The sequence below is a fragment of the Mycteria americana genome, chromosome 2, assembly GCF_035582795.1.
Source record: "Mycteria americana isolate JAX WOST 10 ecotype Jacksonville Zoo and Gardens chromosome 2, USCA_MyAme_1.0, whole genome shotgun sequence".
In the NCBI taxonomy this organism is placed as follows: domain Eukaryota; kingdom Metazoa; phylum Chordata; class Aves; order Ciconiiformes; family Ciconiidae; genus Mycteria; species Mycteria americana.
Window position 1 is genome coordinate 70,614,191 of NC_134366.1, and position 16,887 is coordinate 70,631,077.

Consider the following 16,887-nt stretch of genomic DNA (forward strand, 5'->3'; position numbering starts at 1 on the left):
TTGTAGAGACATCCAAAGATGATATATACTGCCTATCACAATGTACTGATTCAATTTAGAGCTTGTAGGGTTTTTTTCCCATTAAAAAAATCCCATGTTCTTTTCATTGACATCAATAGTAAATCTGCTATTGACAGCATGAGGGGAAACTTAAAATAAGGCTAAATGCTTTTTAAAATCAAAATTTAAAGGTTTTCTCCAGTTGTCTAATGCGATCCTATCTCCAATGTGGAATTTTGTAGTCACAGTGTGATTGCATGTTGTGCCTACTTTTAGCAGAGTCTGGCGAGTTTCAGAATGAAAAACACCCCACAACCAGACAGTAATTTCAAAGCCACTATTAAAACTGACATGAAGACTGCTACTGCTGCAATTCAAAGATATGTAAAGTTTACATGTATTTTTATGCTTTAAAAGTCAGCATTCCTCTTAGGAAACTGACCAAGCATTACTTTTAGGAAACTGACCAAAGTCTGATACCTATTTTCTTTCAAAACATTTGGAAATTATTTTAAAATTAAGGCATGTGTGACTTTCAAAGAGTATTAAAAGTAAACATTTTTTTATCATACAAGTCATACTTCTTTTTCTTTAAAATGGATATAATCATAAACAGGGTTTCTTTCACTTGTTAATACAAATCTGTTGATTTTTATGTTAAACTGTTATTTCACTAGAGCAAAACTCATAGAATAGCCTTCCTTTTTTTAGACGTTTACCTTTTGCACCTCAAAGCACTTTAAGAAATGTAATTTGTATTGTTATTCCCATTGTAGTTACACAATCAACACAGGAGTGCCAGAATTCAAGTTTACATAGAAACAGTGGCAAAAAGTTGGTTTTTTTCTGATTCCTGCCTGTAGATCTGACCCTCTAAAGCTTAAATGCCCATGTCTGCGTGCAGATACAACTGTGGTACCATTCACAATGGGGACTATAAAGGGAAAGAATCTCATCTTCTCTTTCTTTCATTTAAAAGGTCCAAACTAACTACTGGGAATGCTGAGGTCAGGTATGAAGTTTAGCTTAGAATTAAAATCCAAGTGGAAATGGCTAAATTTGACTTCTACATGTCTGAAAGTCTGTGACATGTCTGAATGTCTATAAAGATTCCAATTTTTAAAAAGTACCATGTACCCACTTTCTCTGTCTCTGTAGATTTAATGAGGGCTAGTGTCCCTGAAAGTTGGTTCTCCCATTTACTTGATAATGTTATAAAATTATGTATGCAAATTAAAAAAGAATTTTAGACTGATTAAATCTGACATATTGTCACGAATCCTCTTCTTCCTATTTAGAAATGGAGATATTAAAGGGTTCATTTCTTTAGGAAATAGGTTGCCTATTCTCTTTCCTGAAGAACATGATACCTGACCCTGGGGATTTTTTTGTCTGGTTGGTCATTTCAACCACCAGGTGTAAGTTAGTCAAAACACATCCACCGTACTGTTTTATCCTTCACTGCATTGTAAGGTATTCAATCAGCTACCTTTTTGTATGTGATGGCTAGCACTTGAGTGTCACATCTGTTACCTTGCTGTCAGCAAGTGTTGCTAACTCAGCTGACCTGGTTCCACTTCCTTGTGGGTAGACGCTCCAAGGAAAAAGACAAGGCCTCTGAGAAGTGCTGCGTGCAGGCACTTACTTAGGTCTGAAACTGCTGTCAACTGAACCAGCGCTCCTGGACTTTGGGCTGCACCAGTTTGTACGAACTGGGAATCTGCCTCCTTCTCTACTAAATGTGATGTACATAGGAGTACAATGGAGTATTAATTCAGTGACAGTAACTATCTAATAAAAATGTAAGAGGGAAGTTGGTATATACTGTTACAGTGTGTTACACACACAAAATTGTGTGAAAAAATAAAATCAGTAAGAAATGATTGTGCAGCAGGAGCACGAAGCCATTTTGCAGCCTAACATAGGAACCGACAGAAGTAAACACAGAAATTCCTGTGTCTGATTGCTCTATCACAGGGGGTTCAGGCAGCCAACATAATTTAAACTAACCCATACTGTAATGAGGCCCAAAGAAACAGAGCTGTCAAAGCAAAAAAGGAATCAAAATAAGAGGGCAAATCAGCTTAGCAAGAAGTCATACATACACAGATAGAGTGCTTTGCAAATGTAATGCAAATACATGAATGGCAGACAGTACCACAAATTTTGTAGGCATTACAACTACAAGGTAGAGGGTCCGAAGTCCTGCCACCTATTTTGAATTCAGTCATGTGGCAAGATCACATCATATAATCCTTTGGTGCTTCATCCTGAATCGGTGGACTGCAACATTTTGCTATTTTGGCAAATTGAGATTACTAGGTGAAAAAAACTAGGAACAAGATATTAGTAAATTATTCTCCTACCACTAGGTATCTGCTTTCAAGCAGAGAAGTCAGACTGCCAATAATAACGCTTCAGAAAGGATCACAAGCATATGGTGTGCTATATAAAAGCAATGAAAAAGAAATACATATTGTGAAATTAATAGGTGGGCAATCGTCAATGCTATTTTGAAGTCTAAAGCAAATAAGAAAGACTAAAGCCTTTTATTTTAGTGTCCTGCAGAAAGAAAGGTAATGATAATTGTAATAAACACACTTAAAAATAGCTTCTGCTAAGCGCAGAATTCAAAATCAATATCATAGCATTTATGCACATGCATTCATCAAGGCTCTAGCACAAAAATGTACTGCAAGTAACACTATTGCCTTGAATACAATAAGGCAAAGATGTATTTATTTTTACATAGCCAGGGCTAAACAAAAAAAAAAATCAAACAACCCCCACATTTAACTTGCACAGAATTTCTCATAATTTTCAGCAAAATAAAAAACTCAGATGTTTCATAGTGTGTTTTCTGTTTATTTTCCTTAGCCTTTTGGTTTAAATCCTTTAATTCTTTATTTTTCATTAATACATAAAATACTGCTGAGAAAGAAATACTAGGATTTTCATGCTGAAAATGTCAAAGTAGAAAAGTAGATATTTCTGCTTCACTTTTTGGGCAGTTGGAATGGAAATAAAGGAACTAAACCAGCAATTGTCAATAACTGTGTTTTAAAAATGGGAATGATAGCAACAATGATGTTTGCCTAATTATTCGGAGCCCTTTACCTTTTAACTACCCAAGAGCTAGATTAGTTCCACATAACTTGTCACATCCTTCATGTAATTTGCCAGATCAGCTCAACAACCTCCACAATCACTAAATCCCCTACTTATTTATTAGCAAACAAGGGAAAAAAGTCTCAGAGCAGCTGCAGATGATTATGTGACCTTTGTCCAAGTCACCAGGCTTTCCAACAACTGTTGTCTACACATAGGGGCTTTTGACTGGGATGTGATAAAAGGAATATCCATGAGCCACAGTAGAAAGTGTAGTGCTGTCATACTCCTGTGGTTAACGTAACAAAAAACTAAGCTCCTCAGGAACGCAAACATCCTGTTAATAACCCAGGTACTTAAAGATGTTCACATCAGAAAATATTTTGCTACGAGAGAGTTTGAAATCTGTGTGCCCGTGCATTCAGGAGACAGACTTAGCTTTCTAGGGTCTCGTGAGAACTCTGCATGCAATGTGCTTTCTCTGTATTTATGCTGAGGCAGAGTTCAACTTTTAGTCACATTACCACTGAAAGTCTTCGCTTTTCCTAGTCACCACTTACATTTTTATAGTGTTGATGCAATTCCCTTTAGTCCTGAAACATCACATTAAAAAAACCCTGTTTCTGTTTTAGCTCAGTTTTCCTGTCTTCTCTTATATTGGAATATCTCCCATTGCTCTTTCTATTTGCTTCTTTTGGTATGTGCTGAAATCCTCTTGCTAACAAGTCTCAACCTCCCTGTAAAATTTGGTCCTTCTAATGACTCTTTTCTTCCCTGGACTGCCCATCTCTCATGTAATTACAAGAAAATTAGGAATTAGTTCCCTGAGCATGGAAAACTTTTTAATGTATTTGTATGTTTTGCTTTAATGACTTTTTAGTCAAATTACATATGAAAAACCTGAACTACAGAAACTGATAAAAAGGGAATCCTCATCGAAGAAGTGGACTTCCACACATCTAACAAGAGTGCAAACCACTCTTTCAGTAGAATCTTTAACAGATTTTCTCTTTATTCAGATGCATGTTTTCACAAGACTGGTAGAAACTGTAATAATTGAGATAAATATTTAAAACTGTCAAAACATGCAAATACATTCATATGTTTACATAATCTTCATTTCCTTAGGAAATCAAGTTAAATCTAACACTAACAAGATTTAAAAATCTTTTTAAACACCTTAAAAGTAATTTAGTAACTTAAAAGTTCCCGGTACTTTTATCTTTGCCATTCACATTGAAGGTTTGTTATTTCCACTAATAAGAAGCCTTCAAATATCATTAAAGTCATATGAAGTCCTACTGCACATTAATTAACCCACCTATGTAGATACTGGCATATTCTTTCTAATGCATATGGTATATTTCAATTCAGCTGTCAACCACTGTCTTGAACTCAATTGATATTCCAATAACAGAAAAGGTAAGGAAGAAATAGACAACTAGAGTGAAATTCTGCAACACTGAATACATGCCTGCCCACTAAAAATGGAATCTACGTCCTTTATACTTTCTAAAGACCACTATGGCATAAAAATTTCCTGAGAATTTTTAAATTATGCAAAAATAACTCTTAAATATTTAAGGACATTACAAAATAAAAGAGGCTATCCATCTGAGCTCAGTGGAATGACACAATCTTTATTACAGTGCCAAGAATGCCATTGGGGAAAGACAACTTGTTTGGAATTGAATCATATGGAGCCAGATGACAAACTAATTTCAAGGAGGTGCCCACCTACGAGGCACTCCAATAATTTTCTACTTACTTAAAATTAGAGGCCTGTTCCCTCCCCCAAACATTCTATTAATGTTTGGAGCAATGTAGCATCTTCAAAGGAAACCACACAGAAATACCTACAGAAATACACTGCCGTGCTAAAGTAGGCATGTTTTGTCAACCCAGAGTTCAAATAGCATATTGGGGCTGAACATTTGTTTACCAGTGATGCCTATCAAGTGAAACAGAGAGCCATTACTACATTACCACATTAAAGATACCTCTTGTTCTGTGCTGATAGGGTTGTCCTATTTTAGTATGTAGTCAAATAATTCCATCCTGCATGGTAACACAGCTTTGCTTATCTAGGAATTAGAACTACTGTATGCAAGTAATGAGCTTGAGTAACAAACTATTACTCTTTTGGTGTGATGCTAAAAATTATTACATTGAGACTTACTTTAAAATATACCAATCAGCAATTTCAATAAATTGGGATAGTCTTAGGCTTCTGTACAGTTCCAAACACTTAATTTTTTGTCTGTCTTCAGAAAAGTCAAGGAATTCAAACTGTGAACTAACTGGAGTACTATCAGACACACAGCCATGCACCATACCCACCCACGTGAATTTTAAGCAGAAAGTACCTTCTCCTTTCCAGTTTCTGCATACAAGTACAGTGTCTCCAGAAGGTCTGTGCTGGCTACCTAATTGGGGAAAATTCCCAAGGTTTGTGATATGAGGCCCTTGTAAGGTAGGTCCTTTTCCCCAGGGGCTACTTTCCCAGCAGTTCCTTTGCATTCATTGAAGAGCGAGTAATGAAGAAACAATTCAGGCAAGGAAATGGTGGGTAGCTTCAACTCTGCCCCTACTGATGTATCTGATAGTCTACTGGGAGGACACATGGCTATAGGAGAGACAGTGGAAATGCTCTAAGAAACCACAGAACTGAAGAAATGGAAGGAAATGCAGTATATTAAGCACATCTTCAAACTTATTTACAAGCTTACTAAATTTTGTATTAGGATTAAAATAGTAATGAAATTGCTTACAGGTAGGATTGACTGATTCTGCATTAACCTTAGATAAACGAAGTATTCCAACATAAAAGCATGCATACACACTAATCAGTGATGCTGGAAATAAACCAGAGATAAAGTAGTATTATATTATCTTGTCTGTGAACTGCTAGTGTTAGTTCTTCATGAATCAACTCTTTTGCCTTATGAAACTTTTCCTAAGACTAAAATGCAGTTAAGTGATAACTAAAGTTAAAGTTTACTTGTTACTTTATTGTATGTTTTCTTTTGCAGAACTGGGTATATCAAACAATTTCTAGATTGTAAATTCTTGTACAGAAAACATTTTCACCTTGGAAATTATTCTTAGTATTCATAGATAAATGGCAACCAAGCTTTTTTAAAAAGCTCAAAAAACAATTTTTCAAGGTCTCTTCATAAATCTGTTAGCTCAGTCTTTCATTCACTTGTCTTGCCCTTCTGCGTTCCAAGCAACAATCAGTCTCATGGCAGAAGTGCTTTTGTCAGCTGTGCTCTAAATATCATATTTAAAGAGACACCTCCCTCCTCCCTCAACTGGAATTTCTGAGTATTTGTCTCAGAACTTCCTTCACTAGCTTCAGCATATAACCTATTTCAAGCTCCTTAACCATAACAGCTTCTTTTCTATTATAGTAATTGCTTTCATATGGATTTGCTACTTTACAAGAATTTCCATCAGAAAAATCTGTGTTTCTTATTTTCCATTTTTCTGTCCTTTTAGGTGTTTGAAGAACAGTTGTAACATCCCCAATTAATGTTTTTAAGTCAATGTTTTAATGAAAGAATATTGCTTTGAATATACAAAGACAGAGTTCCCAAAAATTCTAATGTCAGATAAAAATCATTCTTCTCAGAAAAAAGGAACAATATCTGGAAAGAAGTTATAAAGGCTTCAGTAAGCACTTTATAAAAGACATTGTCATTACACAAAAGTAAATATTGTAAATTTCTTATCACTTAGTAGCACTGTATGTACTCTTACTGAATATTTGTCATGTTAAAGAGGCAAGTAAATAAACCTGATATTAATGGAGCTGCAGATCAAGTGCTAAAAGGTATTTCTTACTTGTTGACATATCTCTAAAAATGGGGTAGTGAAATTAAAATGTGGAAAGCAGAAAGCATCAATATAGTTGACTTATAAATAAAAAGGACATGCTGACATTAATATATAAAACAGATATTTACCATTATAAAGACAGATACAGATGAACTGTATGCTTTAGAGACACTTGAAAAATTAACATGACCTCGAAATCTTTGCTTCACAGAATCTGAGGTTGGAAGGGACCTCTGGAGATTGTGTAGTCCAACCCCCTGCTCAAAACAGGGTCAGCTACAGCAGACTGCCCAGGATGACATTTAATGAGGTTTTGACTGCCTCAAAGGACAGAGACTCCCTCACCTCTGGGCAACCTGTTCCAGTGCTCAACCACCCTCAAACTAAGATTCTCGTTATGTTTAAATGCAAATTCCTGTATTTCAATTCATGCCCATTGCCTCTTGTCCTGTGACTGGGCAAAGCTGAGAAGATGCTGGTTCCTTTTTTACTCCTTCCCACAGAGTATTCATATACATTGATAAGACCTTCAAGGCTAAACAGTCCCAACTGTCTCAGTCTCTCCTTGTAGCACAGATGCCCCAAGCCCTTAATCATCTTTGTGGCCCTTCACTAGGCTCACTCCAGTATACCCATACCTTTCTTACTGGGGAGTTGTTTTGCACCAGTAGGTGCTGATCCCTTATGAACCCAGTAAGAAAGGCACTGACACTCTTTAAGACATCTTTTAAAATGATTTATATAGAGCTAACACTATAAGGAGAGAATAGTACAAATAATCCTATGTCTCTTCAGATGCTGGAACCCCAAGTGGTGTAGCATCAAACGGGCCTCTGATCCATGAGCAGCACACTGTGCAGACCCCCATCCCTAGAAGAAGTTCTCCCCTCTCAGTCATTCAAGCTATTATAGATTTTTTCTTACAAGAAAACAACACTATTCATCATTTCCAGTGTCAACAGAAAGGATGTTCACATAACAGCTTCTTGCTGCTCTCCTAGATAAAGACAAGTACACGCACGTGGCTTAATTGCTGGTACCAGGCAGGAGCTGCCTGCAAGATCCTCTATTACAATGAGCTGGCTGAGTTTGTCCTGCAGCCACGGGTTTTGTGCAGAACAATGCACATCTGAAGGCTACACCAGACATGCAGTCCAGTGAAGCCCAGCACAGGCCCAGGCATACTCAGGTTAACTCTTATGCGGTTTACTAACTTCTCAATATACAATGGTCGTCCAGTCAAGTTCATTACAGACATCCAGAACTGCACCCAGCACTCCAGACGTGGCCTCTCCAGTACCGAGTAGAACAAAGGGATCACGTCCCTCGATCTGCTGGCATTTCTCCTCCTGACACAGCTCAGGGTGCTGTTGGTCTTCTTTGCCACAAGGACACGTTGATGGCTTACGTTCAATTTGTTGTACATCAGAACCTGCAGGCCCTTCTCTGCCAAGCTGCTTCCCAGCTGGGCAGACCCCAGCACGTCCTGGTGCATTAGGTTATTCCTCCTCCCCAGATGCAGGACTCTGCATTTCTCTGTTAAACTTAAGGAGATTCCCGTCAGCCCAATTCTCCAGTATTTCTGAATGGCAGCACAACACCCTGGTGTGTCAGCCACTCCTCCCAGTTTTGTATCATCAGCCAACTTTCTGGGTGTGCACTTTGTGCCATCATCCAGGTCGATAGTGACTATCTTAAACTGTACTGGCCTCAGTATTGGCCCCAGGATACTCCACTGGCCCCCAGCTGTACTTTGTGCTACTGATTCTTTCAGACTGGCAGTTAAATAATTTCTCAAGCAACCTAACTGTGCATTTACCTAACCTGTACTTCAGTTTGTCTACGTGAATGCTACAGTATACAGTGTCAAATGCCTTACCAAAGTCAAGGTAAACAATATCCCCTGCTCTCCCCTTCTCCAGCAAGCCACTCAGCTCATTGTGGAAGGCTGTCAGGTTGGTCAGACAGGATTTCTCTCTGTAAAACCATGTTGACTACTCACAATCACCTTCTTGACTTTCATGTGGTTGGAAAAAGTTTACAGGTGGATTTACTCCATTACCTTCCCTGCAATCAAGGTCAGGCTGACCAGCTTGTAGTTCCCCAGACTGTTCTCTTGAAGATAGGAATAAGATTTGCTTTCTTTCAGTTCTTAGGAACCTCCCTCCAAATTGCCATAGTAATAGAGAGTGGCCTCACAATGATGTCAACCAGCTCCCTCAGCACTCATGGGTGTATCCAATGACACCCCATGGACTTGGTTATATCCAGTTTAAGTATTCCCTAACCTGATGCTCCTCCACCTAGGGTAAGTCTCCCCTGCTCTAGAGTTTCCCACAGGTCTCAGGGACCTGGGATTTCTGAAGAGCAGCCTTCCCAGTAAATATTGAAGAAGGGATTGAGTACCTCAGCTTTTTCCATGTTCTCTGTCACCAGGTCCCCTGCCCCATTCAGCAGCACATCCACATTTTCCCTAGTCTTCCTTTTGCTGTTGATGTACTTGCAAGAGCCTTTCTTGTGGCCTTTCACATTCCTCACCAGATGAGCTCTCACCTTCCTAACTCCATCCCTGCATGCTCAGACAGTATTTCTATAGCTTTCCTGGGTTACCTGTCCCAGCGTCCACCTCTTGTACACTTTCTATTTATGTTTGAGTTTAGCTAGGAGTTTCTTGATCATCTATACATGCCTCCTGCTGCCATCACAGGGTTTTCTGCATATGGGGATGGACCATTCTTAAGCTTGGATGTTGGGATCCTTCAATAAAAGCCAGCTTTCCTGGTCCCCTCTTCTCTCCAGGGCTGTATCTCATGGGCTTCTAAGCAGATGCTTAAAAAGGGAAGAACTGCCAAAATGTAAGACCTTAATTAGAAATTGCACACAATCATAGAGAAGTCAAACTTATCCAGCCACTGTTGACCTTGGGGACACTTAAGGTTTCTATTTGTTTTCTCACTGGATTAGAGCAATGCCTAACAGTCTGGATGTAGTTTGTGTTACTACTGAAAGAGTAAGCCTGTCTTCAGTTTTTCTCTCTCTTTAAACAAGGCCATATAACTTTCAGTTAGCACCAGGAAATTTATCTGTATAATTACTCTAGACACTTCAGAGTAAAGTCCAGTCTGCGAAGAGACATGCAGTTCATTTTAATAGCCTTGATCACTCACCTCCTTATGACTTTGACAAAAAGGGCAATATGTTGCAAAAATATTAGGTCTTCTGAAAATAAGCTTTAGGACTTGGGTAAACAAAGGTGATGGTTAGAGTTATAAGAGGAAACATTTTGAACAGTTTACCACTGACATCAATCTGAACTGAGTACAGCATTCTTTCAAACTTCATGATTATGATGCAATAAACAGGACTCAATCAGGGCTGTCTAACATGATGCAATCATGGCAAAAATAATATTTTAAAAAAGATGTCTAACTTTAGGCTACAAACAGGTGGTGTCTCTTTCACACATGGTTTGGGACACGATGAATCTTGTTTGCCACCTTTTCTTGCTAGTTTGCTTAGGCTTCAAATGACTACAGAGGTCCTACAGGATCCTCAATCTGTACAAAATCAAACCTTGCCACATGAAGTCAACATGGGCTACTGCACTTTTAAAAATTCTAATTCTGCTTCATTCTTTAGCTTTTGCTGTGTCTATGCTCTCCAACAGAAGTAAATACATCCAGTGACTACTGATCTTAACTTAATTTTTAATTGAAACCATTCAGTATACATCATTCTTTCTCACAGCAACTTTAGAGGTGAAGCTCAGCAAACAGCTCAAACAGCTGAACAGTGTGGTGCCCAAATGAATAAGCGCTGCAGGTCTTCCAAAAGCCAGTGCTTTACATAGCTTCAGAATGAAAACTTGTTATCCCATGGTGACTTAAAAATTCTAGGTTAGATTTTGAATTTATAATAAACCTTTCTACCAACTTAGTTGAGTCAAAGTATGGATTTTATAATGAAATGTCACAAAATTCTGCAACTGATGATTCATCTTTAATTTATTCTCTGTTGCTTTTCACCACAATTAAAGTTTTCTCTGATTAAATACACTGTGTGAACTGAAATGGCTAATATGACATTTCAAAAGTTAGTAATCAATATTACAATCATTAAATTAATTGGGGTTTTAAATAAAAATGACAGAGAGGGGACGTGTGAGCAGAGTTATCTCCTTCATTGATTTTTATTTCCTGTCACTTTAATAAAATACTCACTGGTGTTGACTAGATTTATCAGAATTGCCTTCTGAGCAAAACCAAACAAGAAATTATTATCGTTATTGGTTTCTAGGAATGTAGGGTGAAACCTTTCTTGGTTCTAGTAGGACAAAGGTTTGACTGAAGCTTCTTGTTAAGTTAAAAAGTGGAGTTAAAAAGTATATGAATTCAGATTTCAGTAAGTGCTTTATTATTTCCTTTTTATGCTTGCAAATATCCTGATACAATCACACTGCTAATTTAATTTGAAATAGTCATGTTAGGGTCTCTTACACGGTGAGCTAAAAAACTTCATCTGTATTTTTTAATAAAAGTTTCATAGTTAGATTCAGAAAAGCTACTTTACACGTTGAAACTCAAAGCACCTTGTCCCTTATCTTCAAATACAATGAGGACATCCATACTTACCATGGTTTGGGATTAAAAAAATGTGCAAGCTAGTTGGCTTCTGAAACAAAAGCTGAAAAGGATTTCTGCCTCCTATTGACATGTTAAGGCGACAGGTTTTCACTTGTGACTCAGCAACATGGTATTTCCACAAATAATTGGGCAGGTTTTGCTGCCTTATAGTTACTGAGTGGAATATCAGTATCAGACACCAGTTAAAAAGGTCTGATAGAGATGACGTAGTTCCTGTTTGCTTTCACCTTCATCCTGTGCTATTTGTAGGTTTTTACATAGGTACGGAGTGAAGAGGCATGCAAGGAACTTCCTCTCCCTCTTTTCACAAATGCAGTCTCAATACATGGATCCATCCCTTATTGTGAATTGTCAGAGATGTTTCTCCGCTCCTTCAGAGCAATAAGACAGTAGGACCAATATTCCAAGCTCTTTTAGTGAGGTTTTGACCTAGTATAGTGCATCAAGGGGATCCAGATATACTGGTTCAATCAATGCCGCAGACTGGGCAGTTCTGCTGAACCAAAAAACTCAGTGACACATGCTATTTGTGAGGTGACTGGCTGCCCAAGAAGGACAACAGGTAATTTGTGATGTAGCTTTGAATAAGCTGCTTCTTGTTTAAAGTGTTTGGTTACAAACATATTTTGCAGCCAAAGAGCTATGTGAGTGTTTTACTTTGCAATATTCTGGTTCCCTCGTTGGGATAAACTACTCAGCTGAACCAGCTTATTGCCTCATAAAACAGAGCAGCAATACTATTATCGCTTAACTGCACCTGAATTCAGGCAGAACTACTTTGTTCAAAGAGTAGTAAACACTTGGAATAAGTTGTCAAGTAAGGTCATTGAAGCAAATAACATAAATGAGTGCTAGAGACATAGGACACTTTCATGAAGGAGATTGAAGGATACAGTGACAAGAAGGGATGCAAGTAGGATGAACTGAGCTCAGGAAGGACATATTTCAATGTTATTATTAAAAATTATCCTTTTGCAAAAAGCCAGTACAAGGCTTCTATGGCACTTATTCCTTATATGCCCCTAAGAGCCTTAAGTAGGACACAAGAGGTATAGAGCAGCAAATTTTAGCCTGGATAAAAGGACTTTGATCAATCTAATAACCATCAGAAGCACTGTATTCATCTCTGTGTACCTTTAGAAGGAGTAGCTCTTTGAAATATGGGTCTATTTCTATGCATTTTCTTAACACAGTCTGTTTTTGTGCTCTTTCTTTTCACTAGTTCCCAACCCAAGTCAGAAAGTCACACAGTGGCCTCCCCGCAGCCACAGTTAACGTACAGGGCTATTTTTGTTACACAGTGACTACGTGTGTTCTTCAGACTTTTCTCATATATAAGACTCTCAGAAATTAAGCTCACAACTAGCTGGGCACTAGTCACTCAGCCACTGGTGATTGCTGAACAAGGTATTATCTGCTCAGGCAAAGGCAAGCCCTGAGAAATCCTGAACCCTACTTTTTAACTGCATGGCCTTTTACTAGTAATGGCAAAAATCATATTTACTAGGCTGCAAATAACACTATTCCATGGAGAAAGCATTAATTTTAATGCTGAATGCATGCCAGATCTTAGAACTTGTTCTCACCTGAGCAGTGCCCTTACTGTCCGTTTCCCTAAACTCAGCACTAGCTGCCCCCCACATGCCGCAGCTTCTTTCTGCCATTCTTTCTACCTTCAAGCACCTCTGCTGATCCTACCTGTTACCAAGGCTGCCCAACTGCAATCTCCGCTGCTTCTGCTGTCTCTGACTTCTTTCTTACCTCACTTAGGCAATTCTGGAATGTTTCTAAATACAGGTACTTTACAGATTCCCATCTCCTAGTTAATCTCTGTCCCACCACCGTTCCTCAAAAAATCACGTATGGCGTCATTCCCTTCAGCCTAGGCCCTGGGCTGGCTCAAGATTTCTTACCAGTTCTTTCTCATTGACCGCTTACTCCCTGGCAAACCTTTTCAGAGTCTATAATAGTCAAGGTGCAGGATCCCATCAACTTCAGCGTTGTTCTGCAGCGGGTGGGCAGAGGTGGTAGGAGAGAGAGAGAGAGTGCAGCATTCTTTCTGGATCTCAGTAAGGCCTCAAAACAAATAGTGTAATAAAATAACTGGTTTAGTAAGATGGAACAAAAAGAGGAATATAGACAGCAAGTACATCTTACATACCTTCAGATGCTGGGAACCCTGTTTTCTCACATAGCATCAGACTGACCCTGGATGGATTTTCCCACTGTGCACTGCACAGATCCCGTTCTTGCAGAGGTTCCTTCTCTGTCCCATGCCATGGTGCATTTCATTTTGTGTAAAAACCAAAACCACATACTTCTCCTCACAGGCTGGAATGCTATGTCTGTCATAACACCCACCAGCATGCAGCACAGGCCAGCATGGGGCACTCCAGCATGTTCCCTTGCAGCAGCTACTCACGCTAAGATGCAGGCTGCTCAGACCTGGAGTACGAGGCCCAATAGAGCAGACATGGCCTGCTCAAGATAACTAACTCCTCAAATACAGTGTCTTCTGGAAGGCGCCCAATACAATCACACCTTGGATAGATGGGTGTAAATTATTGTACTTACTATTTAACTAATGTTCACAACCCCAAATGACCATTTAAAGCAGACTTATCATTTCCCTCCTGAAAATACCTCTGTTTGTCTGATTTTCCAATCAACTCACTGGACTATTCTCCCTTGGGACAGATGTTTATCATTGCACTGCCAGCTGTAGAGTCTTATCATGAACACGACAGAAATACTCGCTTCTGTTTCAGTCCCAGAAGCAAATGAAGACACAGTTCAGCTTCACATTGAGAGAATGACATACAATGCACATACTCCTCTAGAAAAAGAGAAGAGCAACATAAACTTTACCTAAATGTGTTTTCATAGATTTCTTTAGCTAATAGTAAGGGAGATAAAAATAATTTTGGGCCAAATAATAGCTTCTTTCCTTTTGAAAGTCTGTAAAGCAGTTTTATTAAATATGCCTCTGAAAAATATCAGGTGCATCCACTACTGAACAGCAGCTACTTCTACAGTTAAAAGAGCGAAGTTTGTTTCCACCAACAGAATTAACATTAGGAGGAAATTAATGAGTACAAGACTTAAGTCACATGGTTTACTGTTCTCACTTTTTGAGTTTGAAATTACATTACCCAAACAATACTGATCAGCAAATGTTTTCATCTAAGGTTCCCTAAGGGTAAGACTCACCCTGTACTTAGGAATTTATGCTGGGAAATGATGAATTCAATTCCAAATGTTTGTATGATGTCACTTAAGATCAAATTCAGAAATCCCAAATTTAATCTTAATCTCTGATCTTAGGCAAGGGAAAAGGCTATGCATCTCTAAAGAGCCAGTCAAAGGGAATAAAATAACATACTAGTCAAGGAAAAATGACTTAGCTAATAAGAAACTAGACTCAGGGAGTTGACTAGAATGTGGGCTTCTTGCAGATGACTCCAACTCTCCTTGCTGTCATATTGTCCTAACTGTCTATAAAATGGGGCTAATTCCAGTTCTTTCTGGAGATGCAGGTTCAAAAAGTATTGTAGTAGTAGAATTATAAGTACCTTCTAATGATGGTTTTGATTTCAGTACCATCAATTCATTTGCCAGAAGCAGTGACTGTTTTCTTAAAATTTTCAAGTGTCTAGGGAGGCGTCTAAAAAAAGAAGGCTCCGTGTAAACCTCAAACTACTCAATATTTGTTTAGCCAAAAAAGAAGGACACACCTATACTGCTGCTTTTCAACAAAATCAGTAGGGTACTCTTCTTCTTTGTCAATATTTTGATGCTCCCAAAAATTCAGTTTTACTGAATTCTTTTTGAAAGTTTAGGAGAGGGAAAAAAATTACATCACCTTTTGTGTGGGTCATCTCACAGAGGTCTAACAAATTCCAAGAGCATTTAAAAAAATCAGTTAAGAAACAAACCAAACACTAACCTGAACTAAAATGAAGTTATTTCTTGCTATAATATAAAAACCTGAAGGCAATTAAGTAGGCAAGAATGTAAGAGGACATATTAAGTGCCTTCATCCTGCTGAAGGATACAACTAGTAAATTAAGGTACTTAATCAGACTTCTAGTGTTTGTATTTCTGATCTGATTTTCCTGCAAAAACTCATTTTTGCAGGAATCACAATTTAAAACAGTTATCTATCATTATATCCTGTCCTGAAAACTCTCTTGGTGACAAATCAGTGAAGTCATTCACGGTATCCTTTATTTAATTATAATTAATGGCTGTCCGTGATCTTAGAAGGCCAACTCTACTAAATGTCATTTTATAAATGTGTTTTAAGAAGCATGAGGAGGACGGATATCTATGAAGCATGTCCACATTTCAAATATTCAGACAATTACAGGTACAAAGTACAGGTCAAGTCATTCAGGATTGATTAGTTATTTTGAATGTTTTATATTCATTGCTCAAAGTGGGGCCAGTTTTCAGCAACTGTCCTAAAATATGTTCCTTTCAAGATGCCTCAAATTGCATATTCAAAATTCAGCTGTTCCTGAGAAGCATTTACAAGGCCTTGATTTGGCATACAGCTGTATCTCTTCCCTTGAGGCTGTTTTATGCCAGTCATCACTCCAGCTGGGATTTTTTTGCACTTTCTTTTAAAATATTTAGAACTGGTCACTGCTCATGGATACTTTCTGGCATTAGATGTATTAGATAATCTAATATGGTCGGGAATAACCTGTGTTCTTCCTATAGAAAATGGTATGCTGAATTATACACAATCTCAGCAATGGTTGTGAAAGTTATAAAAGATATGTGAAGAAAAAGAAATAGACATCCTTCAAATCCTTCCACTGAATTCACTTCCTTTTCCTTTTTATATGCCACTGTTTCTTCCTTTGCCTAAACCTGATTAATACTAAAATAAAATGGGAGATAAGACACACAACTTTATCATAATATGAAAATACCCTTAGAAAATTGTGAAACCAAATCAGAAGTTCCGAACTAAATTGTTTGAAAATAATGTTTTCCCTAGGCACGTCTTCCTTACTTTCTGCCAGTAGCTTTCCATCCCTTTCCTCTGACCTTCTAACCAGCTGTAACTGTTCATTATATTATGATTATTATCCATTTAATTTATATTATAAATTCCTCAGAGCAAGAAACTTAAATCTCCACAATCAACAGCAGCATTGTTTGTATTACACTGAGACACTAAAGAAGCTTGATCTGTTTAGTTTATCCCAAAGAAGATTAAAAGGTGACTTGACCACCACCTACAGGTGCCCACCCAAGGAAAAAAAAAATTATAGTCATTGTTCCT